The 27,659-nt window shown below is 31.8% G+C and overlaps 1 protein-coding gene and 1 long non-coding RNA gene across 8 annotated transcripts in view; one reads left to right on the forward strand and one right to left on the reverse strand.

Moving 5' to 3' along the window:
• Positions 1 to 27,659, reverse strand: part of LOC140445313 (uncharacterized) — a 450,063-nt gene that overhangs the window by 146,805 nt on the left and 275,599 nt on the right. The gene's annotated exons all lie outside the window — the stretch shown is intronic.
• On the forward strand, positions 13,095 to 13,718 carry LOC140446723 (uncharacterized). Its single transcript, XR_011951490.1, has 2 exons — positions 13,095 to 13,149; positions 13,255 to 13,718. It is a non-coding gene; the product is annotated as an uncharacterized lncRNA (long non-coding RNA).

Genomic DNA, 27,659 nt, shown 5'->3' on the forward strand with positions numbered 1-27,659 from the left:
TCTGACATCTGTCTCCCCACAAAAACACCTCTCGAAGAGTGCTATACGTGTAAGCATATATGTCATTTGTGACATGTATCCTGAGGCTATAATGTGCATTGTAGGTGATTTTAATTTACCTAAGACTGCTAATTCCGAATTATTATTGTTACTATAGCCTTGCTACACCCCTTATAGAAAATACTTGACTATTCGAGTATTTTGTAAGTATTAATCTCGGGACGTTTCACAAAATTTACATAAAGAAAAATTAAATTGTAGAAGTCAGTCGATAAAATATATGTGCAGGTAGGGTTAAGTAAATAAATATGTTACATTGATTGTGTTTTTAGTGTTAGTGTTAGAAGGCTGTAAATAAATTAAAATAAGTGTTGAAAAACTGTAACTAAATTAAAATAAAAATTATAATATGTTACCACAGACAATGCACTGTATTGCTGCATGTCAGACTTATGTGCATATCACAGATTTCCACATTTAGTAAATAATTTAGTGCTTATGTCTTTAAATCTAGTTAAATAAACCTAGTCTTTATAGAATTTAAAGACTCAATTTAATACTTGGCAATTTAATATAAACTATAACGCAACAATTGATCATAGATATGCAAACATGGTAGATATATAAATATATACCAGACGTAACATTCTCACATATAGAGAAACGTAACATATAGTATAGAAATATATACCTGAAGGCAACAAAGCTTGGAAGAAGTGGTAAGAAATATTAAGCCCACTGGCAGCGCTGTGTGTTTTGGATCGTTGGTTGTAGCGCGGGTTTGAGCAACAAGTGGAAATGACAAATTGCGCAGCGCCGTGCAAGTTCAAACAAGAACGAATATTATCCATTGGTTGTCGATACATCAAAGAAAATTGCGCGTTTAGTTGGAACGGTGTCTGTAACTGAAGACCATTTTTACTAATTATTGTGTTTTTGTCCTATTTTCGCGATGAGTTTTGAGTGCAATCATGAAGAAGTTAAAAAATTTATTGCAGCATACAGAAACAAACCAGAATTGTAAGATCAGAAACGCATTTAATAAATAAAAAACATGATGCGTGGGTAGCAACTAAATCACTTAAACGGTTATTTCCACTATAAACTTCTTTACTTTTATGTACTTGTGTATTCCAATAACGACCTATGATTAATTACTATAATAGTAGCACTTCCATTTTGCGCGCGTAAATAAAAACTAGAACTTATTTGGTTTTAGACGAATGACAAGCGCAAAATTGTGCAGCTCTGTGTAGTTCTGCTCCGCGCTACTTTGCGCTGTTCGGTGCAGAATTGCTCGACCGGTGGGAAACCGCATTTAGACTGAAAATTAATGTCAATAAAAGAGCCATACTGGATATATCTTTGGGCTTAACTAACATACGTGTTTCTCAAAAAACTCGTATAAGATTGTATAGAGCACTAATAATCCTCTGGCTAAACTTTTGAGTAATAAAAATTGTTAATTTGTAGCCATTATTTGTTTAATACTCTCCTATAATCTTCCTTTCTTCTGATAACTAATAAGAAGGTAAATCTGATAGAAATATAGAGATAGAGATATTATAACGTAAGTGTGTTTGTTTTTTTTTTGACCATGTAGCATATTTTTTTTTTAGAAGTTTGGCCTATTTTTTTATCCTTCTTAAACCGATCTTCTCATAGGTTAAGTGTCGAGTTTTTCTCGTCCCTCCCACAAAAGACTAGGTGGCGCCCTTTATTTTATCCTTTTATTTTAGTACCAAGCTCGCTCATTTTTTTTCGTTGGTACAATTTCCAATTGGTACAATTCCCATTTTTTTTAAATATACCCCCATCCCAAATCTATTGACCCACGTCCCAAAGCTTGCACCTGGATTTTCTTCTTTTCTTTTCATCTTCCAATTCCCATTCAGACAAGTTACTTTACAATATATGTATAAAATTATTAAATGGATACCATAAAAACGAAAAATTAATAAAGGAAGATGTCCAATCATGCATAGCAGCTATAAGAAAAATAATAATATATTAATATAATTTTAAAATTAATATTTCATAATTTAACATTAATTTTTGCAAACTAAAAAAATACAAATAATCTGTTTGCATCAACAAAATTTGAAAATTTGGAGGAAATTACTTTATTTTCTTCCAAATCCACATTGTCCAATTAAGATATGCTAATAATTTGCAAATAGTCACACAAAACAAGCTTGATATTCATATTGGAATGATGCACTGGTTGTAGACACAAACACTTCCCAACCATACAATGCAGCAGGTTATGCTTCAATGTAATGGGTCCATATAATGCAGCTAGTTATTCTTCAATATAATGGATTCAAGTTCTTTTCGGCTATATTTCTCACCTATCACTAGTAAAATTGGGGGACATGTCTAAATAAATCCGCTAATTGAGGGCTTTCCATATTTGATACATAAAATTCACTTCGAAACTTCGACAATTATGTTTATAATTTTTTATATCATATAAATTATGGTATAAATTAAGTATTTATGTATAAATAAACAACGTTATCGTTTGTTTTTGTAATATTCGAAATTTGTATTTTATGATTCAGTTTAATGATTAGCTATTTTGAATTATTAATATTTTAAAATTTCTCCTCCCCTGTTCCATTTTAAGTCCATTCCTGTTATTGTCAGGGAGCTTCTTGCGTGACGTGTATATGCCGTTTTAACCTCAACCAAGCACTGTCAACAAATACGACTGTTAGGTTTGATTGTTCGATTCCAGGTCAACAATGGTCTCATTTATTTCGAATAGATGTCATTCCGGAAAAGAAAATCTGCAATTATATTAAGACAACATTGATACAAATTGTTTTTTTTTTTTTAGAATGGGGCGGGGATATTTAGTCACAATTATTTGAATTTTCTGTCTTACTTTTTGAAATAAATAAACTGTATTTTCGTTTAATATTGGAACCAAACAAACCTCCTCTCGAAATTTAATCTTAAATATAACTATTATACGGAAAACTTTACAATTTCTATGCCCATTTTTAAGACATACTATAATTTTGGTTTTTTAAGAGGTGTTTTTTTTCTTGTACATTTTTGTGCGGTGAATTCGTGATGTGACTTTATCTAATGTTAGTTTCGTCCTCTTAATGACATAATGAAAAATTCCTTGTCATAATTCCGACACAAATCATGTGGAAAAGCAGGAAAAACCTGTTTATGTTGAATTATTAGGATTTTTTCCTATATCATTATCAAATTCTGTTCTGTGAAGAATGCTACGGAGTAAATAAAAGTGGAATTGTAAGTTTTTGGACAGAGTATCAGGGGAAGAACAAAAAAGACCTGGTGGGAGACGCTTAGGCAGAATATGTCTGTGACGGGGATTTAAATTGGTATGATCCAAGATAGAGACTTATGGAGAAATGAAATTAGGGAAGCGAACCCAACCTAGTAGGCGAGCGGTTTACCCCTATAAGCAGAGCATCAACCGACTAAAATTCTTTTTGCATTTCTAATGCACCAAACCTTTTTTATTCGATTCTATATATTTTTCCAAGATGAAACGTATTTTTTTTAAATTTTTACAAGTGGGTCGGCAATTGTTATTAAGAAATAACTTATACAAAAAAGCAATTTCACCTAATTGTTTCGGAATTAATTTTTTTAGGTGTATCTCATCAAAATAAACACTTTTTCTCTCTTGATAATTTTTCGAAAAATGCTTCCTTTTCGAGTTCTTTGCATTTTTTTGTTGAAAAAATGCCGTAATTAGTGATTTTTGGGATTTTTTTTCTAAAAAACTACTAAATGAATTGCAATTTTACAAATAGCTTTATAATCTTTAAACCGTCGAGTACAAGTTAGAATATTTTGACAAGGATAAATGGTTTCTATCTCGCTAAAAACGTGGACCCAAATATCGTCGGTATACTGCGAAAACCAGGTAAATGACAAATTTTAAAATATTGAGTTAAGTATACCAAAATTCTCAGCTTTTCCCGCTCTATATACAGGTAAAACCCAATAAATGATACGACTTGCAGTTCAGCAGATAATTTGTGTAATAAACAAATAAGTTAAACACCTAACCAACTTTTCATTTTCAAATAAAACAATATATCGCTACTTACTTCCATAAAATTAAAGTTCTGTTGCATGTAAAACAAAGTAAGCCCACATATATTATTATGCCGGACAACAATATATTTTTACTACTGCATATCATATTCAGTAAAATGGTGATAAGTGTCTTTAATACATTTTACGTGCATGATTTATTAAAATTTCTCTTTCATATCGACTAGTAAAAACCTTTAAATACACTTACTTCATTCTACCTGAAAACGGATTGAGTTAAAATTTAGAAATGATTACTAAGCTAAGCCATAAATGATCTTAATGGTGTTAAGTTAAAAGATTATGCTAAAATTAAGCAGACTATTAAATAAAATTGCTTGTCTTCTATATTTGTGACTAGGAAGAAAGTTTTGAAATACTTTGTTAATAGGTATTAATTAGTTACTTGTGCAATATCTTGTGATTTTTAGATTTCTTTGAAATTGAAGACACCGGTTCAATTCTTGATGATTCTTAGAACAATAATAGTCTCAATGATGGAATCCATTTTTGATAGTGACTTTTCAGATGTAGCCCCCACATATCAGCCAAGTGAAGAGGGATTACTCTCTCTAGGAAGTCTATATGAATTACAAACAGCTGACCCTGATAGCCTAAATGATGAGAAAGAAGATACTGAAATAGGTGCATCCACGAACAATTTAGTGTCAACTGAAATAGCTAGTTGAATATTAAATCTACTTCTTGACAAAGTATAAAAATTACCTTATTTTTATACTTTGTCAATACATCCACTAAAACGTTGGAGAAAAGCTAACTCCAAAGAATGGGTAATAAATGTCGCAAAAAGGAGGCGTCCTAAGGGTTTGCCTTATGAGATAAAAAAAAAGAATAGACCAGCAAAATTGTCAAAACCAGTTTACTGTTCAGAGTGCGTTTACAAATGTGCCAGTTATTTCAGCGAAGATTACAGACAAAGACTATGTCGTGATTATTGGAAGTTAGGATATATAGGCCAGAAAAATTTTCTTATTGCACGTATTAAAATGGAACTACCAAAGAGAGTCGTTGCAGTTTGTCGAAGTTTAAAAAAAAACACGTGCATTTTTCAAAAGGGTTACTTGTCTTTGAATGGTCAAGACATACAGGTATGTGAGAAATTTTTTTGTAAGACACTTTGTATATCAGCGTCGTTAATACAAGATGTTGTAAGAAAAACTGATATTCTAGGCTGTTATGCAGATACGGATAAAAGGGGCAAAGCATACACCGCTAAATAAAACAAGCAGTGAAACCCAAAAAATCGTGAAGGCTTGTGAATCGTGAATATAATCATGGTTTCCAACCATTATATTCGCCAAAGTTCAAAAATTTAAGTATTAGAAAAATGTACCAACTTTATATAAATGACTGTGGGTAGAACAAACTGGAAGGTGTTATCGAAATTACATATCGAAGAATATTTTTTAACGACTATAATTTAGCTTTTTTGTTCCTAAAAAATATCAATGTTTAGTTTTTAATAAATATGGTAGGGCTAATCCAACTGACAAATCGAATCCAAAACAGTTACAGAGAACATCAGAAAAGAAAAGAAGTATGTAATCTTGAAAAACAAAATTCTACAATTTGTGTGTATATGAAGCCGCATTACCAAATGCAGCTTACTGTTTTGCCTGGTCAGAAATTAACGGTGGACGAGGAAGTTCTGAAATAGGAAGCAATATACTCCACTACTTATCAAAATGTGTTCCAAAATCTGTTAGTGAAATAAGTTTATTTTCTGATACCTGCAGAGGACAGAATCGTAATCAGCATGTTGCAGCCTTACTACTATGGGATGTTCAAAACATCGACCATTTAAATATTATTGAATACAAATTTTTAGAGTCTGTACATTCCTATATGGAAGTTGACTCTATGCATAGTATCAAAACCGCTAAAAAACACAGATCTATCTATGGGATGCTAGATTACTTGTCTGTTTTTCAAAATGCAAGAAAAACTAAAAATATCAAGGTTGATGATAAAAAGGTATGTATCTTCTTCTTTGTGTGCCGTGCTTGTATTTCTATCGTCATATTGTAGGTATGTATAGAACCATACAAATGTAAAGAATTTAAATACTACGACTTTATGATTCAAAAAATTTGTCACACACTTTAATTAAAAACCGGACAAAAGACCAAAACGGCGAAAAAATAATGTGGTTGAAGATAAAAAGAATGAGATTCGTGAAAGGAGAGACAAACAGAATCTATTTTAATTATGACATGTCAACAAGCTTCAATTATTTCCTTACTGATACTGCACGGCAGTCAACAAGAAAAAAGCACGTCAAGTTATTAACTAATACAAACAAGCAATCTTGAAGAACTTTATGATGAACATTTGCCAATTAGCATACTAAAAAAGAGACATTTGGTACAGCTATGTGATAAGGGAGTGATACCTGAGGAATATCAAGGGTGGATTCGTAATTTGAAAACGGGAAATGATGTAACAGACATCTTGCCAGAGCCTGCTTTCAGTGACGAATCGGACAAGGAAGCCTCATAATAATATTGTTATTATTATAATAATAATATAATATAATAATAATAATAATATATATAATAAAAATAATATATATAATAATATAATATTGTTATTATTATATTCGAAAAAAATTTGTTTTTTCTATAAAACTGCCTATTATTCATATAAATAATAACTATAACTACAAGCAGCTGTTAATAAAATTTTCAGGGAAAACCAGTTAAATGTCATAAATATCGACTAATACTTTAAAACATTGCTATTACCTAGTAAAAGCCTCATATCTCGATGACAGAACTAGAAAATATTATACTTGGTTCATTATATTATTTGTGTTAAATATGTTATTTGACGAGTAACTGATTTATTTAGATTTACAGGTAAAACCAGGTAAGTGATAGCATGTCCAACTTAAATTTAGAATTACTCAGATAGGTGTCTCAACTTTTTCAAACTAATGATAGAATATCATTTCAGATATATGCATCAGTCACTAGAATACCTTATATCAAAAACATGCTAACTGCTTAATCCACAATAAAAAACTAAACTTTAAAAACGTTTTTTCTCGATTTCGGTATTTCGACATTTACCTGGTTTTCGCAGTATACCGACGATATTTCGAATATGCCGTTCGAGAGTATCCCGCTAAGCGTGTACAGCGGTTGAGGTGCTGTAGGCGCTAAAAAAAATGCATCTAATGAAAAATTATCACCTTCGAAACCAGCATTATTACAACATTACTTAAGAGCAAAGTGGCAAATAAATGAATGGATTCAAGCAAAAAACAATATTATTTCATCTCTTGATCCATTAACCCATGGTTGGACAATGGAAAATAATTGTTTCGATTTTAATTATTTTGAAGGCGAAACTAGTTTAGATATGTTACAAAAGTATTTCTGCTCATGTACCGGAAAATGTTCTACGAAAAATTGTAATTGTATTTCCTATAATTTAGAATGCTGCGCAGTATGTGCATGTACACCAGAGAATTGTAAAAATGTTAAAGACGACTATATTGAAGACAATGAAATCAGCTTATTAGATGGAAATCCTGTTGCTGTTGACGAAAATTTTCAAATTATTGACAATGAAAACGATGTATAATTAATATTATATTTTAATTTTATTATATTTTTCAATGAAAATTAAATATATATTGCTTAATGTATTTCACTGTAATAAAACATTCAATAATATAGTCACCACGTATATTAAAAGAAAAATTACATTATTATAGAATTGTAAAAAAATAATTTTAATTGTTTTAATTATAATATGTCTATATAAAAATAATTAGAAATATCTTTTTTTTAATAAATTGTACGTAATATTTGTATTGAATTAATTTTTTAAATTTAAACAAAAAATATTTCTACGTGCCGCACGCCTGTATCGCCGCAACCGCTGTACACACTTAGCGGTAGACTGCTCGAAAGACATATTCGAAATATTTGGGTCCACGTTTTTAGCAAGATAGAAAAAAATTATCCTTGTCAAAATATTCTAACTTGTACTCGACGGTTTAAAGATTATAAAGCTATTTGTAAAATTGCAATTCATTTAGTAGTTTTTTAGAAAAAAAATCCCAAAAATCACTAATTAAGGCATTTTTTCAACAAAAAAATGCAAATAACTCGAAAAGGAAGCATTTTTCGAAAAATTATCAAGAAAGAAAAAGTGTTTATTTTGATGAGATACACCTAAAAAAATTGATTCCAAAGCAATTCGGTGAAATTGCTTTTTTGTATTAGTTATTTGTTAATAACAATTGCCGGCCCACTTGTAAAAATTAAAAAAAATACATTTCATCTTGAAAAAATATATAGAATCGAATAAAAAACGTTTGGTGCATTAGAAATGCAAAAAGAATTTTAGTCGGTATATTCTGTTTCTAAGCGTCTTTTGAGGGGTAAACCGCTCGCCTATAGGTATATTCCTTCCTCTAGAACTATAGTTCGTGTTTAAAAATGATTAATCTTTAAATTCTAACAAGCAAACTAGTGCAATCAATGTAAATTAGAGCGTAACTGTATAATTTTATTAGCCTACACCGATTTGCACCAAAATTTGTTGCTTTAAAGTTGACCCTGTGTCGTAGGGTGCTTTTACTCTGGGGTGATGATTTTTTTTATTAAAAATAACACCTGTACTGACTATATTATTCAATTTTTAGCAAGTTTTGTCCCATACATTTTTTTCCGAAAGTCAATACTTTTCGACTTTTTGAAAAAAAAAACACTTTTTCAATCAGTATTTTGCGAATTATTTAAAAAGTATTTATTTTATCAAAAAAGTGATGGTTATAAATAGACTTAGGCAAATATGAAAAATGCATATATTGCATATTTTGCATATATTATGCAAATATCTGGGGATTTTGCATATTTATACAAAACATTGCATAAAACAAAGGGACACAACTACCATTACAACAACAGTGGCAGCAGCAGGCACGACAGGAGGTACAACAACAAGAACTGGGGAAAGATGGAGAAGAAAATGAATTAACTAGACCCCCAACGCTAGAGGAGGTCCAAACGGCAATCCACATACAAAAAAGCCATAAAGCACCGGGAATAGATAAAATACCGGCAGAACTACTCAAGCAAGGAGGAAGGAATTTGACACAACAGATGTACCAGCTAATACGAGAGATATGGATAGAAGAAGAAATTCCCCAACAATGGAAGAAAACTATAATCTGCCCTATTCATAAAAAAGGAGACAAACTGTTGTGTCAGAATTATAGAGGCATCTCTTTACTTTGTTCGGGATACAAAATACTCACAAACATCATTAATCGAAGACTACAACCTCTCACGGAAAAAATCATCGGGGAATATCAAGCAGGGTTTAGGCAAAATAGATCTACCATTGACCAACTATTTACAGTTAAACAAATACTAGCCAAAGCATGGGAATATGACATGGACGTTTACAATCTCTTTGTAGATTTTAAACAAGCCTATGATTCAATAGATAGAACAATTCTACCTAATATACTGAAAGAATTTGGCATACCATCAAAATTAATACGACTAGTGCAAATGACAATGACAGAAACAGAAGCACAGGTATGTATTCAGGGACAGATCACTGATGCGTTTACAATAACGCAAGGACTGAAACAAGGCGACGGACTAGCTCCAACGCTCTTTAATCTTGTTCTGGAATATGTAATTAGACGGTTGACGGTGAGCGGAAATAACATACTTACAAACAAGTCTACCCAATTAGCAGCATACGCAGATGACATAAACATAATGAGCAGAACAATGAATGCAGCGGAAGAAACCTACGTTGAGTTGAAACAGAGTGCAGAAGCAGTAGGGCTAGCAATAAATACAAATAAAACAAAACTACTCATACAAACCAGATCAAATAGACCGGTGCAACAATACTTTATTGACGATATAGAACATGTAAATAGATTCACATACCTAGGAATGGATCTGGTCGCAAGCAATGAAGAAGAACCGGAAATAAATAGAAGGCTTGTGCTGGCAAATAAAGCCTATTTCGCGATGGGCCACATATTCAAATCGCGAGACGTACACCGGAAAACAAAACTCCGGGTCTATAAAACAATAATCAGGCCCATAGTAAGTTATGGTTGCGAAACATGGGTGGTGACACAGAAATCTGCCAATGCATTAGATGTGTTTGAAAGAAAAATATTACGTAGGATCCTGGGCCCAATAAGTGAAAACAACAACTGGCGAATTAGGTACAATAGAGAAATATACGAGCAATATAGCGAACCACCTCTAGCACAACATACTAAACTGCAGAGATTACGATGGGCAGGGCACGTGGTCCGCATGCATGAGAATAGAATCCCCAGAAAATTATTAAATGCAAGAATGCAGGGAAAAAGACCTGTTGGAAGACCTAAAAAGAGATGGGAAGATGAAGTCGATGAGGATGCCAGGAACTGCCTGGGAACGCGTTCATGGAAAAGAACAGCGGTAAATAGAGATGGTTGGAGAAGCCTGTTGAAGGAGGCCAAGGCCCGATTTGGGCTCTAGCGCCATTGGATGGATGGATGGATTGCATAAAATGCATAAACGTCAATTCATTTTGAATTGCGGATTTTAAATAATATTTATCTAATTGTAGATAATGGCATGACTAAGTAACTGGAAATTCCAATGTTCATTTTATTTCAATATTTCAGTCTTCAATACTAGATACCGATAATACATATAGATACTACCTAATGTTCTTGGTATCGTTATAGCATGTAACCGATTATAATCTCGTAATAAAAGGGTGTTTCAAAAGTTTATTTATGTGGTTTTCTAATTATTAAAATAAACATTTTCTAAAAAAATGCTTATTTAATGCATATTTTCTAAAAGGAATGCATACTTAATGCATATTTTTGGGTAAATTAGTGCATATGTATGCGCATTGTTTTTGCATATTTGTCAAAGTCTACTTATAAAAAACAAAAAGAATGGTGGGCTTATGGTGTGTCTGTAGTCCTAATACAAGCGGAGAAATGGTTTGTTGAAAGTTGGTCCTTCTTCGTCAAACGCCAAATTTAAAAGTTTCAACGTGAACAAAAATAAGTTATGACAAAAATAAGGTTGGTCCGTATTTTTTCAGAGACAAAATAATGAAAATTACCACCTAATTAAAAATAATAATGATCCCTTAACAATTCACTTTATTATATATAGTTCAGCGCAACAGGCCTCAAAAGCCTAATGCTTCAACGGTTTTCTTCCATTTCTTTCTATTTTGTGCTAAGTTTTTCCAATCTTGTACCCGCAGCGACTTCAGATCTTCTTTTGCCGACTCCAGACATTTTCTTCGGGGACGGCCTCTTTTTCTTTTTGTACCAGCCTCCGTGTTTATTAAATTATTGGGAACTCTTCCTTCCTTCATTCTTGCTATATGTCCGAGCCATCTTAATCTTTGAATTTTAGCGAGTCTTGTTATTTTTGGTTGCCCATATATTTGCATTATTTCTTCATTCGTTCTTCTTCGCCAGATGTTCCCCTGTTCAACACCTCCGTATATCCTTCTAAGAATTTTTCGTTCCCATCTATCTAATTTTACTTCCATATCTTTATTTAGTGTCCAGGTCTCGCTAGCATAGAGTACTGTAGGTCGGATAACTGTTGCATATATTCGTTTTTTTGCTGTTCTGGATATTATCTTCGACCTCAGTATCTTAGTCAGGCTCCCAGCACTCTTACTACCTTTGGCCATTCTTTTTATGATTTCTTGGTTCTCTTCGTTCCTATTTGTTAGTGTCACTCCCAAGTAATCGAATTGGCTAACAACTTCAAAGTTATATTCTTTACTTGGGCTTTGTATCTTAAAGGACTGTCCTAGATGATTTTCGTTTCCCCTCATCACCATATATTTTGTTTTTTCTTCGTTTATTTCTAAACCATATTCTCTGGCTATTCTCTCTATTCTAGTAAAGATTTCTCTTAATTCTGCAGGTCTCCTTGTTATTAAGGTAACATCATCTGCATATGGTACGCATTGATGCCTGTGATGATATATTGTGCCTCTAGTGTAGATGTTACATTCTCGTAAAATCTTCTCTAAGATCAAATTGAAAAAATCTGTTGATAACGGGTCACCTTGTCGCAGACCTCTATTGGTGATAAAGCTATCCGAAACCCGTCCTTCTAACATGACTTTACTTTAACAATTCACTTTATTAATGTAGTTATAGTAGACCCTAGAAGTTTGGCTGATTTAAAATGCTTAGTTTAAAAAGAATTGAAGTGAACGGAGGATTTTTGTATTCTTACAAAAAATTCCTTTTTTTTTAAATAAATAGAAAACAACAATAGAACTACATAATCAAGCAAAACCTACAATGTTTTACTCTACAAAATTTTGTGTTTCTCTACTAGTTTTCGATTTATTTGAAAAAAGGTATAGGACAAAACGTTACCCTAATATTACAAGGTTCTATGTAACATTTTTTACTAAATTAAGTTTTCAATATTACAAAGTTCTATGTGACTAGCACTACATCACAATTTGTATGGAAATTAGTTTACTCACATACAACTCTGGTAATATTAAAAAAACCAAGGGTGTATGTACAAAATTATGCTTTATATGAATAGCAAAGTTCTATGGTAAACATAGAACTTTGGAATTTAAAATTTGATTAAAATCTAAATATTACATGGTTCTATGTTGTAACATACAACCTTGTTATTGTATTTTTTGTAAAAGTGAGGTTATGTTCCTGTATTTATAATACAAATCGCAAGCGTTTTCGAGAGTGTTATTTGTGTCTAGAATTAAAAAAAATGAGTAATTTAAGTGATGACTATGTCTAAGACTCTGATGATGATGAGGATTACGTATTACCAGTTCAAAAATCATCGAAGATGAAAGAATGCAGGTAAGATTTTTCTATATCTTATATTGTGAGGTTAGGTTTTTATTTTTTATTTCTTTTTTTACAAAAGTTCTTTGTTTCAGACTTAAAATTCGTGGACGTGATATTAATATTCCCGTGTCAAGAAGTAGCAGCGAAAGTGATGACGAAACTAACTCAGAAACGGATTCAAGCAGGTAGGCATGATTTGCTAAACAAAAAAAATTAAACAACGTAACATTTTATTAATTTCTTTTTATAATTTAGCTTATTGTTACTATTTAAAAACTAATTTGTTTTAGAAAAGCTCCTAGTTCGTCTTCCACCTCAATCATTCACACTCCAAAGAATAAAAAGGCCCCAATCATAGTTGTTAGCAATATTAAGATTAAAAATGCATCTAACTCTGGTTCTGGTGACTTGCAGTCTAACTTAAATAGGTAATATTTTTGACAATTATTTTGTTTAACTAAATCGCGAAAACATTTTTTTTTATTTTTATTTTAGAAATGTACCTAGCAGTTCTACAACTTTAGTTCCAGAATTCACCAAGAAAATCCCGTCTTCAGAAGATAACAAAATTAAGATTCTAGAACCAGACCATTCTGATTTCGATGATACAAATAATATTGGACATATTTCCGAAGAAATTTTACTAGAAGAAGCAACTCATAATATAATAAAAGATAAAAAGATATTTACTAGAAAACGACAGAAAAACACTTCTGAATGGACATGTAACAAAAGAAAATCTTTATTTGATCAAGGTCTAGAGTATATTTCTTCTCGAAAAAAGGTAGTACCTGCTAGAAAGATTAGGAATAAAAAAGATTGTGTACAAAAGTGCAGAATGAAGTGCTCGCGTCAAATTAGCGACGAACAAAGGAAGGAAATTTTTAAAAACTATTATTTACTCTCAGCCATCGAAAAGAAAAACTATATTTTGCATACCACAGAAGCTGACTCCTTGGAGACGAAGAAAAGGCAAAAATCCAGAAAATTCGAGAAAAAGCAAAAGTTTTAGGTTTTATTTTGAGATAAATAATCAAAAGATCCAAGTTTGCAAGGCTTTTTACACTGGGACTTTATGCATAAGCCAGAAACCAATTTATACGGTGCACAACAATAAAACTTCCACCAAAACCTTACCCGAAAGTAAACAAGGCAAACATCAAAAACGGGTAACATCACTCGAAGATAGTAACTTGGTCAAGGAGCACATTAACATGATTCCAAGAGTGGAATCCCATTACTGTCGCAAAAAAACTAATAAAGAGTATTTAGAAAGCGGATTAAGTATCAAAAAATTGTATGAGCTTTATTTGGATTTTGCTGGAGAATGCAAAAAAAATCCAGTTTCTTTTGCTGTCTACAGAAAAATATTTTGCAACTATTTTAATATAGCTTTTCACAAACCAAGAAAAGATAGATGTGATACCTGCGAAGAAATAAAATTAAGAAAAATGGAGAAGAGGGAAGACGAAGAATCACAACGAAGATATACTGATCATTTGAAAGAGAAAGAGTATATGAGAGAAGAAAAACAAAGAGATAAAGAAAGCGGAATACCTTTATTATGTTTTGATCTGGAAAATGTTTTGACATGTCCAAAAGCAGACATAAAAAATTTCTTTTATAAGAGCAAATTAAATGTGTACAATATGACCGGTCACCTTTCGGTTGGGAAAAAGGTGTATTGTGCCGTGTGGACAGAAGCTTTACATGGAAGAAAGGGAAATGACATTGCAAGCGCAGTTTATAAAATAGTAGGAAAAGTGTTGGAGGACCATCCAGAGTTTACAAAAATCATTTTGTGGAGCGATAGCTGCGTTCCACAGAATCGAAACAGTCTTATGAGTTATGCTCTCAGTTACCTAATTCAAAAACATCAGAATGTGCAAAATATTTCCATGAAATTTTCTGTTCCAGGACATGCTTGTATTCAAGAGGTCGATGCAATCCACAGCGCAATTGAAAGAACGTTGAATAAAGTAGAATATTATTCTCCTATATCACTTCTGCGCTACCTTTTAAAAGTAAACCGACAAAATCCATATACAATCATTCAAATGAAACAAGAACATTTTATAGATTTTCAGTCTTTTTCCAGCCAACTGAACTACAACGCTGTACCAATTTCAAAAGTAGTAGCATTAGAATTTTCTAAATCTTTTTTTGAACTGAAGTATAAAGATACTTTTGATCCAACCAAAGAGCTAAAAACTGTAAATTTACATCAAAGAAAATTACGAAAAGGTCATGTTAAAACCGAAACAGAACCACTCATTCCGCTTCAATTAAAAAAATGTGATAAGGCTGTTGTACTTCCCCCAAATAAGATAGATGCCCTAAAATCTATGTTCAAGTATATCCCTGAAGTTGATAAGGAATACTACGAGTGTATTTTCCTCCAAAAATAAGATTTAATTTGTTTTTTTTGTAGTTAACAAAGTTCTATGTTAATTTTTTAAATAAGTAAAATTTTCTTGCTATATCAAGGTTCTATGTTTTTTTTTAAATACCTTTTCTTCTAATACAAAAACCAATTTTTTGTTAATTTTTTCTTTAAATCACCTTTAATACATATGTACATTTTTAATTTAAATTCAAATTTAAAATATATAAAACAATTTGATTTTTATGAAAGCTCATTTTTTTAAATCGATTTTTCTCAAATTAGCAATATTGTTACATACAACCTTGTAATATTAGGGTAACGAAAAGTTGATTAAAATTGGTTAATGTATTTATTTTACTATTATTAATAAAAACCGGTATTATTTTTAATAAAAAAAATTTACCCCCGAGAAGAGATGACACGCCACAGGGTAAAAGCACCCGACACACCTACGACACAGGGTCAACTTTTAAGTTGATGGTAAGTAGAACCTATAGCCCAATTTTTATATTAGGTAAAATATAATAATTCGATAATTAGGTAAAACTTTCCATTTAATGAACAACATTTACCCCAAAATTAAATTTACAGTAGACAAAAGACTAGAAAAAGATGGTACAGTAGACGGCACAGTAGACTAGAGCTAAGCTTCAAACTATGTTTTCTCTATTTTAAAAATTGAATAAAGTAATTTTATTATTTATTTATTATTTATATTTTAAACAAGTTATATTATATTAAAATAATTCAATAAATTATTGTTTGCTCCTAACGCCACCTGCTCACGTATTAACAAAGCATACGTTTTTTACTTCTGACAGACGTGTCAGACGTGTATTATATAAACTAACTAAGATGTTTAAACATAATGTCTACATTTTATTAGTTATTTTTCATGGAGTTTTTATTTAAACCTGCTTAGAGTAAATATTTAAGAAAAGAAAAGCTTTTCTTAAATTTAAACCGCTACTTTGTAACCGCAATATTTCCTTCAATCTCCGTTACAGAATGGTTAAGTGCTATGTATGGTCCATATTGTTATACGGCATGGAGACATGGACGTTGAAAATATCTTCCATTAACAAGTTAAAAAAAGCCTTCGAAATGTGGACCTTGCGAAGAATGTTCCGCATACCATGGACAGATAGGGTGAGAAACGAGGAAGTCCTAAGAAGAGCAAATACTGAGAGAGAATTGCTCAGCTTGATCAAGGCACGAAAGATTGGATACCTGGGCCACATCCTAAGAGGGGAAAAATACGCAATCCCTCAACTAATTATCCAAGGAAAAATTGAGGGCAAGAGAGGTGTAGGTCGCAAACAAATGTCGTGGCTGCGAAATATAAAGAACTGGACAGGCGTAACTAACACTGGCGAACTTTTGCATGCCGCAAAAGACAGACGTCTGACCTTAAGATAATTCGCCAACGCACTATAGGTGCACGGCACCATAAGAAGAAGAGTAAATATATGATGAGTAAATTGATCGATAGTGGTGAATTGATGTGAAGAACCGCTATTTTGTGACGAGACCCGTGATGCCTTCTCGTGGCGCTAATTCCGTAACGCTCACCTCAGCATTTTACTATAGAGAAAAAACTAATACAACGTAGGTAAAGAAGCTTCACTTCAAAAATCCCAAACCATCATATTATATCTCTTCATCTATTTGAACAAAAAATGGCTGCATGTAATAAAATGGGACGTTGATAAATATTCCTATCAGTAGATAATTAAAACATTGAACTAAGCTGTAATAGCAAATTGCAATAAACATTTATATGAACTAAAACTAACAGAGAACTCTCTTAATAAAAAATTATACAAACGAGCGATTAATTCCATCCACGTGTAGGTAAAAGCTGATTTAAGGTTAAAATATATAAAAAAAACACAAAAACATTATAAATTTATGTGCACTAGTTATCAAATTAAATAACATGCAAATGCACGACCATAAGTTTGATTTTAAGTTCAATATTATATTGATCAAATATGTAATAACTGCCAAATGCCATAAATCAGCAACACCACATGTATACTGAGAGGGAACCAAAATAAAAAGGCTTATGTTATTTTATTATGAAGATTTAAATCTCATACTCCACCATTTAAAATCAGTAAAAGATTGACAGGTGCAAAGAGAGCGGTGTATGGTGTATTCAAATGTTTTAAGTAGGAAATTAAAAGCAGAATATAGTAAGCCAAAACATTATTTAAGAAGATGGAAAAGGTATTAACCAACAGAGCGCTAAGAATTTCTTATGTCTTCAGTATTCTTCTATATGGAATGGAAGCATTGACTCTATTGAAACAATGTGTAAAGAAAGAAAGACAGGGCTAATTACCATAAAGAGGGGGCAATTGAAACTTAAATTGTTGATGAAAAGACACTTAAAGAAAAAGAGGTATGTATCAAAGTGAAGGTTCTACTAACAATGTATACGTAGGTAAGGATACAGTTACCAATAATACGTAATAAAAAGAGAATATTCTTCTTCTTCTGTCTGTTGATTTTCGAAAAAATGACATCATTTCTCGATCGATCTCTCAGATCGAGGATTTCTACTCAGCGTGTGAAGATATCTGGCTTATCAGTCTTCAGCCTTATTATTAAGAGAAACAGTATTTTTAATAATCTGGCACATTTCGAAAAACATACAGAATCCTTTTCATAGTGTTCTGTATTTTATTTTTTTCCTCCATTTTCGAACTTTTAACTTTTGGTTCATCTCTCCATCTATCCTTTGGTTTTCCTCTTCCCTTTTTTCGTGCAATTTTGCTTATTAAAATGTTTTTCTGCATTCTATTACATGACTTTATCATCACATACCTCATTCACCCTATCCGGAGGGCTTATACAACTCTGGTTATACTATTTTCGTTGCATAGCTTTCTAAGTACTTTATTTGTTCTTCGTTTCCAAGTATTTTGAACTTTGTTTCCAACCCATATTTCTCTAAACATTTTTCTTTTCCATATTTCTAGAGCTTTAAAATCAGCTTGTCTCAGAATCAAAACATCACCGACAGGTCACTATGGGTTTTACTCTTGTAAAAGCCTTTATTTATCGCAATTTAATTTATTTTTCGCTTCCCGGATTTTTTGAGATTTTGGCACCCAAATATTTTAAAGTTTCTACTTACTTAAATATATAATAATTGAATATGTAATGATTGTTCCTCGATTCTTTTCACAAGCTTTCTATTTTCATCATATTTTCTGTCAAACGATTTCATGTAATTCGTTTTTATTTTGTATTTTTACTTAGAGTTATACTTTTTGCGCTTTTAATATTCTATCACCCCTTTTAGATCTATAGATATATAAGGTCTGCATGAGCTAGACATTGATGTCTTTTTATAAAACAAGTTTAAGTAATATAGTCCCTTTATCCAATTTCTTACTTAATTTGAAGTCCATTTGATACTTTTCCTCTTATTTTCCACGGTATCCTTTATATATATTTTAATGTTAATCTCATCACATCATGTCTATGGATTTACTAAAATCTTGTCCTACTTTTACATAAAGCAGATAGAAGACATAAGAAGACTTTTGAACCATGTTTTTTGCAAAAATTTGTGATTATCTAAGTATCTTTACCTCTATGTCACGGTTATCCACTATTTAGTGACAACTTTTGCTTGCAACTCTTTTTTAAGGCAAATATTTGATCCGCTGTTTCTTCATTCTTCCTGGAGCCATTTTCATATTCTCCAAATATCTCATCTACGCTGTCATTCAGTCTATTTATCATGACTTTTGTCAACGTGGGTAAATACAGATAGAAATAATAAAGTCGAAGTTCACGAATATGAATATATATTTTTCATAAATTGTTCTGTACTCTAAAAGAAGACTGAATCTAAGCAAACAAAGCAGAATAGTTTATTTAACAAATAGACTACGAAGTGTGAAAAAATTCTAGCTGGAGTATGGCTGGAACTAAGTATCCACTCATCATCATTATTAGTCGTTTTGAGTACACTGGACCACCTTGTTAGATTACGATAATCATCGTGTCTAGGTCTCCATTCTAAAGTAATTTTCTTGGTCCATCTTCCATCTGCGACTCTGGTAACATGTCCATGCCAAGTCCCATTTCAGCATTGTAATTCTTTTAATTGCGTCCGTAACACCAGCTTTTCTCCTTACTAAATGATTTAAAACTTAATCTCTGAAAGATATATTCAACATTGACCTCTCCATTGCTCTTTGTGCCACTTGTATCTTATTGCTGAGTTTTCTGGTAAGGGTCAATGTTTATGCTTTATACGTTAGAACTGAGAGTATACATTTATCAAAGACCTTTCTTTTCAAGCACATGGGAATATCTGATCTAAAGACTTCCCTAAGTTTTCCATAAGCTGCCCATGTTAGTCATATTCTCCTGTTTAACTCTGATGTTTGATGTCTCCTTCTAATTTTAGGCCCAGGAATTCAAAAAACTTCTAAAATTTACGCTGCGCTTTAATTTGGTTCTCTAAAATTTAATTTTCTTATCAATCTAACGTTGGGTCAACTGATATGGAATGGGCTCGTAGTACTCATTAAGTTCCTCGAGAGATTCTGGGGTGGGCGCTCAATAAGGAAAGAGTTCTCAGTGAATATGTGAAGATTGTGAGGGACATATATATGAGGGAGTAACAACTAGTATTAAGATAGGTTTGGAGAGACTGATAAATTTCGTGTAAAAGTAGGATTGCACCAGGACTCAGTGCTGTCATTATTGATTCTCATAGTGTTGGATTAGATAACGACAAAACTAAAGGGTAACGTTCCCTTAATGTATATGGATGAAAAAGTGTTAATAGGAAATACTGAAAGGGATTTCAATCAATGACTGATTTTAAAATCACTAAAGCAACAAATATTTGCTTAAAGTTTCGAAAAACGAACGCAGTTTTGACAACGAAAAGATCAAATTTACTTAAGTAAACGGTAATACAGCCGTTGTAAGTGCATATACATATTGTAAGCTCACAAAAACAGTTAAAAGAACTTAATGTTATTTTTATATTAAACTAAAAAATGGAATTAAATCGTAAACATTTTCATGATAAGTGATTTTATATTTTTACTAGAAAAAACACCGTAAGCCCAACCTTTGTTCATTCACGTAGCTTTTACCTACACACAATAAAATATTTACATGTCCATTAATGATCAAAACAAACAGTCTTATCAATCGTTCTTAATATTCCGACATTATCGACATGGTTTGTTCTTGTACATTAATAATTCGAAAAGGAAAAAAGAGGTCAAGGAAATGGCCGGGGGCCAAGAGTCAATCATTGGAATTAACATACAATTGTTGATCCCAACGAGCATTAGATCGTCTCCATGTCGAGCTGAATTTTGAAGATTAATTCATATTGTTAAATAGGGAATATTAACCATGTACAGAGTGCTTCAAAATAAATTATACATCAAAATATGAACGATTTAAAGAATTTAAACTTTGAGAAAAAATGTACTAGGTAGTATAAAAAATGTAACGTATAAAGATGAATGCGAAAATCACTGACAAAGATCTTTAAAATTACAAAGTTGACAAGAAGAAACTCAAATTATATGAAACAAAGATAAATCAGTATCTGTACGGTGAACTTGACATGAAGGAAGTTAAAAGGGAAATAAAATAGAGCAATAAAAGCACAAAAGAATTTTAATCAGATTAGATGTATCCGAGTTGGTGCTGAAAGCTAGTAAAAAAAAGAACGTTAAAAAGCAATAAAAAAAAAAGACTTGGCAGTTTATTAAACGAACAACTTAACGAAAAACCAGTAGAATTGACGGATATCAGTAGAATTGACGGTTGTAATTTTCATAGCAAAGTTTTTATACAGCTGATAATCAGACGAAATGACGAAGAATTTCAAAATTATTTAAATTTTTTTGTCCTAAATGTTGCAGTAATTTTAATAAACCAATAATGTAGCTGTACCTACATAATACGATCAGGTATAAAATATTATTAAGAAGCATCCAAGTTTGTTAAAAAGGATTAACATTTCTAATCGAATTAAAATTTTTTAATTGTTAATTATTTCAATTAAGACATAATGTAAGGGAAGTTTGATTACAAATACTACAAGACATGTACTGTATTACCTTTAGAAAAACGTTCAATAAATGGCTTAACAAACTGATGGTTCTATAATCAGCACATCAACTCCTAGATGACTCGAATATCAAGAATTGAATGTGCTAATTGACAAAAAGCCATATATTCGTCATGTAAGAGCAAAGGAAAAAAAGTCTGGAAACTAGATATGAAACCCGCCCCATATGGCGGTGAAAAAATTTATTGACTATTTGAGGGCCAAAAAAGCTTTAAAAATGAATAGAAATAAATAATGGACAAGTGTACTAAAGTTAAAGAACTTTCATGGATGATGGGCATGTATCGGATGAAACAGAACTCGACATAAAAAAAATAAGGATCAATATTTAAAAAAAAAACTATAAAATTCATTTCGAGAAAACAATTCGTTTTATAAAAAAAACGGGTGTGGCAGTCCAGTGGGCCTGCCGGTAGAGGTTATACTTCTATACACGCGTTCGCCGTTACAATTTTTTATGGGAGTTAATCTGCACAATCATTACATATGTAATGCTATAGGTAAGAGAGAGCAGAAAGAGAAACAGAATTAGGTATAGGTATATGGTGCATCGTTTGCTGTATATAAACAACATTTGACTTGTAATAGAAGGATTTCATCAAAATATAATAATATTTTGATGAAAATGTATGAAAATGTATGAACATTTTTATTTTCATATATGTATGACAGGAGTTGAATGCAAAAAATTTTTTTTACACATACTCTGCAGTAAAATTCATTGTTTATTTTGTTATTAATATAAAAATACAATACAATACACTGCAACATAATTCAATATATAATAATATAATACAAATTAAAATGCAAGAGTCATAAGTATTTAAAAATGACAATATACATAACTTACTTACGCATATGTTTAATATACGCATATAACTTCAAAAACTGAGCAATGAATCGCTGTTGTAAAATTTTTATTCTAAACTCCAATAAAAATTTGTAAAATCGGTATTTTTATATAGATAAACAAAAGTATCATTTTTAATCCTACCCTATTATCGATTTTTTTGTTTCCAACAATAATTTTTTCAAAACAAATTTTTTTTGGAGCGCGTTAGAGTTTTTTTATATACACCTGTTTGTAAAAATTTCTTCAAAATACATTTTATTGTTTTAAACACAGTAATTTATTTTTTTTAATATTTTTTAACAAAAAGAAACAAAAAACTGACTCAATGTGACATGTTAGCACATTGCCGTGACCAGAATTCGAACCTGGGTTACCACGGCCAGTGGGATCCGAACAACTAGTCCACTAGACGATCACGGCTAATTAGGCGATGTATATTACGATTATAGTTCGAATATTTTAAAACTCTAACCTAAGATTCCATTAAAACAAATTTAGGTCAGTTGTTTACAAAAGAAACAATGTACTTAATATTAATTTAATATACCATTTTATATAAATAAGTACGCTAATAATTAAAAATAAAGTAATCAATCAGTGGAAATAATAACAAATAAATGTTTCCGATTCTAAAAATGCTAAGATATTAAATAAATAATATTCATCAGTATTTAAAAATGACAATAGGTATACATAACTTACTTACCCATATGTTTAATTTACCATGTAATGATTTCACCGATTCATTCCCGTACAAATTTCTAACGTGGAGCGCGCGTATAGACGTATAACTTCAAAAATTTACGTTTGGCTAGAATAGATTTTAAGTAATTAATTGGTAGATCTTCTTGCAAAAATCGTCAAAATTGCCAAAATTGTAAATTTCCATCAGATTGGATAACATCTACTTTTGTACCCCTTCCTAAATCCAACAAAGCCAAAAAATTTAACGACTTTCGACTGATAAGTCTCATGCCCCATATCATATTAGTTGGTTCTGAAAATAATTCACAACAGAATTTACAAAACGTGCAAAAAGGGTATGGACCCAGAACAATTTGGTCTTAGAAAAGATATGGAAACCCGAAAGGCCTCGTTTAGTTTCATTGCGCTCATGCAAAAATGTCGCGATCAACAAAAAATACACATTTTAGTTGCATGTATTATGAACATTTGATAAAGTCAACCACAAACAACGAATAGAATGTTTACAAAAAAAAACCATCGAATCCAATGCTATAATTCGTAAACTTTATTGTTACCAAAATGCATTTGTTTGAATGGAGATGTGGGACAATGATACGATAAAAATCCAAAGAGGAGTTAGACAAGATTTTATACTCTTGCCATTGCTCGCCATTCAACCTGTACTCAGAAGAGATCTTTGCACGAGCTCTGCAAGACACATAAGAAGGTATTAAAGTCAACGACATAATTGTTTGTCAAACAAGAAAAAAAAAACAATGGTAATCACGGAACAGAATACTCCAAACATAAACATTAGTAAATGACAATCTAATTAAACAGGTTAAAGAGTTCAAATACCTAGGATGCTGGATACATGAGACCTTGCGCTCAGAATAGAATTGATCATGTTAGACATGACGAAGTTTTAAGACATATAGTGAATTTGTAGAAATTATTAAAAAACAGAAAACATCTTTTCTTGTACATATATTGAGACACGAGGGATATACATACCTTCTTTCAACTAATAATGGAAAGAAAACGTAGTCCTAGCAGACAACAAATGACATGGCAGCCTAACATCAAGGAATGGACAGGGCTAGACCCCTAAGCTTAAAAAGAAAAGCCCAAAACATAGAGATGAATTTCCATGAAGTCATCGCCAACCTTCATTAAAGAGCACAACTAAAGAAGAATTGGTGTGAACTTAAATGGTCATCTTTGAACTGATGAAAAAAGAAAGTATCTGAACCAAGTAAAACAATTGGAAAATTTTGGACAAACAAAAAGAACAATGTACGAATTAATAGATATCATCAGGGGCAGATATATATTATTCTTCTTGTAGTGCCTATCCGTTTCGGATGTTGGCGGTCATCATGGCAATCTGTATTTTGCAAACGGCTGCTCTGAAAAGATTTATGGTTGCTGTGTTGAACCACGTACGTGGATTTTTCAGCCAGAAAATCCTTCGCCTTCCTGGTCCTCGTTTTCCTTCTATTTTTCCTTGTACAATTAATTGCAGCAACCCATATCTTTCGCTGTTCCTCATGATGTGACCGAGGTACTCGATTTTGGCTGCTTTTATTTTGGTTAACAACTATTTTCCTTTTTGCACTCTTAATAAAACGACCTGATTACTAACGTGATCGAAATATAATATCTTCAGGATTCGACGATAAAGCCACATTTTGAATGCCTCAATTGTCTTGCAGGTGGCGTCTGTGAGAGACCACGACTCTCCGTACAACAGTATAGGATTGATATAACATCGTAGTAACCTGATTTTTATGGGTACTGATAAATATGGGTAGGAAAACAGGATATTATTGTAACCTTGTAAACTCTTGATAACCTCGTTTTACCTGTCAAAATAAAATACAACCATCGCATATTGTTCATTACTACAGTGAGCAATTATTGTAAACTTTTTTTCTACTTTTTAATATAATTTTACTACTGCTCTCAGGCCTTTTTTTTAGATTTTTTAATAGTCGCTGCGATCTTCACTGTCGTTAAGCTTCAAGTACACACTCATGAGTTAATGTGTTACTTAATTTGAAGATTTAATATCACACTGTGGAAATTAAAATAAAGATGAACAATTTATGGGACTTCTTTTCTATAGCGGTCCATACACTTAGACCCTGTTTACTTATGTTTACGTGTTTAGAAATACAGTTTACTTAAATGGAACAAATAATAAATAATAATAAAATGAAAAGAAATTTAAAATAATTATGTTCAATTAGGGAGTTATATAGATCATCATGTACGAAAGGAGAACAGATGGATAAATACAAGAACCTATATAAGTGCAATATTGGTTGTTAGTCTACGAAACCTTACATCAAACAATTAAATAAAAGCAATTAAATACAAGATGTTATTAGATACATAGCCAGCACCGGTTCTACTACTTTTCTGCCTCTAAGCGATTTTTTTGTGCTTTAGTTAAGTAAATGAAGACTCAAAATTTTACAAAAGAAACTATAAGATCTAGAATTGAAAGAAAAAACAAAAAACAACAAAAAATGTATCTGATCTTCCAAAAAGTTATAACAACATTCTTGGCAACATTACTGTTTGGGAAAGTATTTAGTATTTATTTACATATTGTGCTTTTAATAGTATTATTGCTGTATTATAATGATCTTCTTAATTCTATATTCTAATTACTTATTTACTTAAAAAGGTTATAATATATTCCTTTAAATTCTCATTTTCAAACTGGCTAACGCATATGGGCATCTGTTTTCAAGTTCAAAGAAATTGTCTCAAAAGCACAGAAAACGCTTTAAAATATCAAATTTCTTGAATCATTTATTCAAATGATCGCATTTAAAAAGTGCGATGTAAACGCAATACAATAGATTTACATTTAGATTACATTTAGTACATTTGATTTATGACGGTACATTTGTCCAACTAACCTCCGGGCCACCTAAGAAGATTTGTCAGAGAGTTTTGACCATATAGAGGGAACAAAGCGATCAAAACGAGACATCAGAGTGTGCACATCTTCAGTTTAACGTGGACGCATCCGTCGAGTTTGAAAAAAAGGCTGTTTCTTTTTTAAATTGTTGTTGTTGTTAATTCATATTATCATTTATTTATAATTGCGATACACATCGCAAGGTGTTAAATCTGGTGAATAAGCGGATGTTTCAACTATGAACATATTTATGATCTACACTCAGTAAGAAGAAAGTAATCAATATCGTATTGTTCATCCTCGCTTTATTGATTCTCAGAGAGTTTGGAGTATTGTACTGAATAGATTACCGCTTGGTGTCAAGTTTATATTGACAAATCCATGTTTCATCACAAGTTATGAACCTTGACAATAAGTCTTTTTTGCGAAACATTTCAGGGTGTCGAAACAAATGTCTTTACGATGCATTTTCTAACACGCCGTTAAGAGTCTCGCAGAAGAAGATCCACTGTTTTCGAGAAAAATTTTGTTTTCAGATGAGGCCCATTTTTGGTTTAATGGGTACGTTAATAAACAAAATGTCCGTATTTGGGGTAATGAACAACCCAAAGAGGTTCAAGAGTTGCCATTACACCCTGAAAAAACCACTGTTTGGTGTGGTTTATGGGCTGGTGGAATCGTTGGTCCATATTTCTTTAAAAAGGAGGCCGGTCAGAATGTTCCTGTGAATGAAGACCGCTATCGTGCCATGATAACGGACTATTTGGTACCTGAAATTGAAGCTCGCGGTCTCAACGACATTTGATTTCAACAAGATGGCGCCACTTGCCATACAGCCCGTGAAAGCATGGCTTTACTGCGGGAAGGATTCGGTGAACAAATTATTTCACGCTTTGGATCAGTGAATTGGCCGCCTAGATCCTATGACATCTCACCTCTAGACTCTTTCTTTTGGGGCTACCTAAAGTACAAAGTCTACATGAATAAACTAGATACGATTGAGGCATTGGAGGCCAATATTACTTGAGTCATTGGTGAAATACAAAATCGAAATGATGGAACGGGTCATCGAGAATTGGAACTTCAGAATGAACCAACTTAATCGTAGTCATGGCTAATATTTAAAAGAAATTATCTTTAAGAAGTAATTGTAAAGAATGGTTATTTTGTATGATAATAAATATTTTCAAATAAAGTTTATTTTTTTCATTGTTTTTTCTTGATGAAAAAAGTACCTCTAAATGAATCACCCTTTAGATTTTGTACCACTCAAAAATATACGGGATAGGCAATCATCTTCGTAAACCTTCCGCAAAGTTCATAGCTTTCCGACGAGAACTTCCCGAGTTTTAACAAAAATTCACTCTTTATTTAATTTTTTTATCTAATATTTTTCTGATGCGATAAATTTACGCATTATGTGTTTATTGCAGAATCAAGTCATGCAGCTCTCCTCTCTAAAGCAAATATTCACTTATATCACGACATCTAAAGTACAAAATGTTTAAATTCTAAGGGCACTCTTTCCATGTATAGAGTCCTAATAGGTGACATTGCATGCAGAGAAGTATCTCCCACCAATTTTCTTACTAATATGTAAATTATAAGCAGTACTATTTTCAGGGTCTCTAGAATGTAGAAGATTCCGATAGAGTATTTTTCTACTGAGTAATACCTTACTTTAATTGATATAAATTACAAAAAGTT

Source organism: Diabrotica undecimpunctata, chromosome 7 (assembly GCF_040954645.1).
Source record: "Diabrotica undecimpunctata isolate CICGRU chromosome 7, icDiaUnde3, whole genome shotgun sequence".
NCBI lineage: Eukaryota > Metazoa > Arthropoda > Insecta > Coleoptera > Chrysomelidae > Diabrotica > Diabrotica undecimpunctata.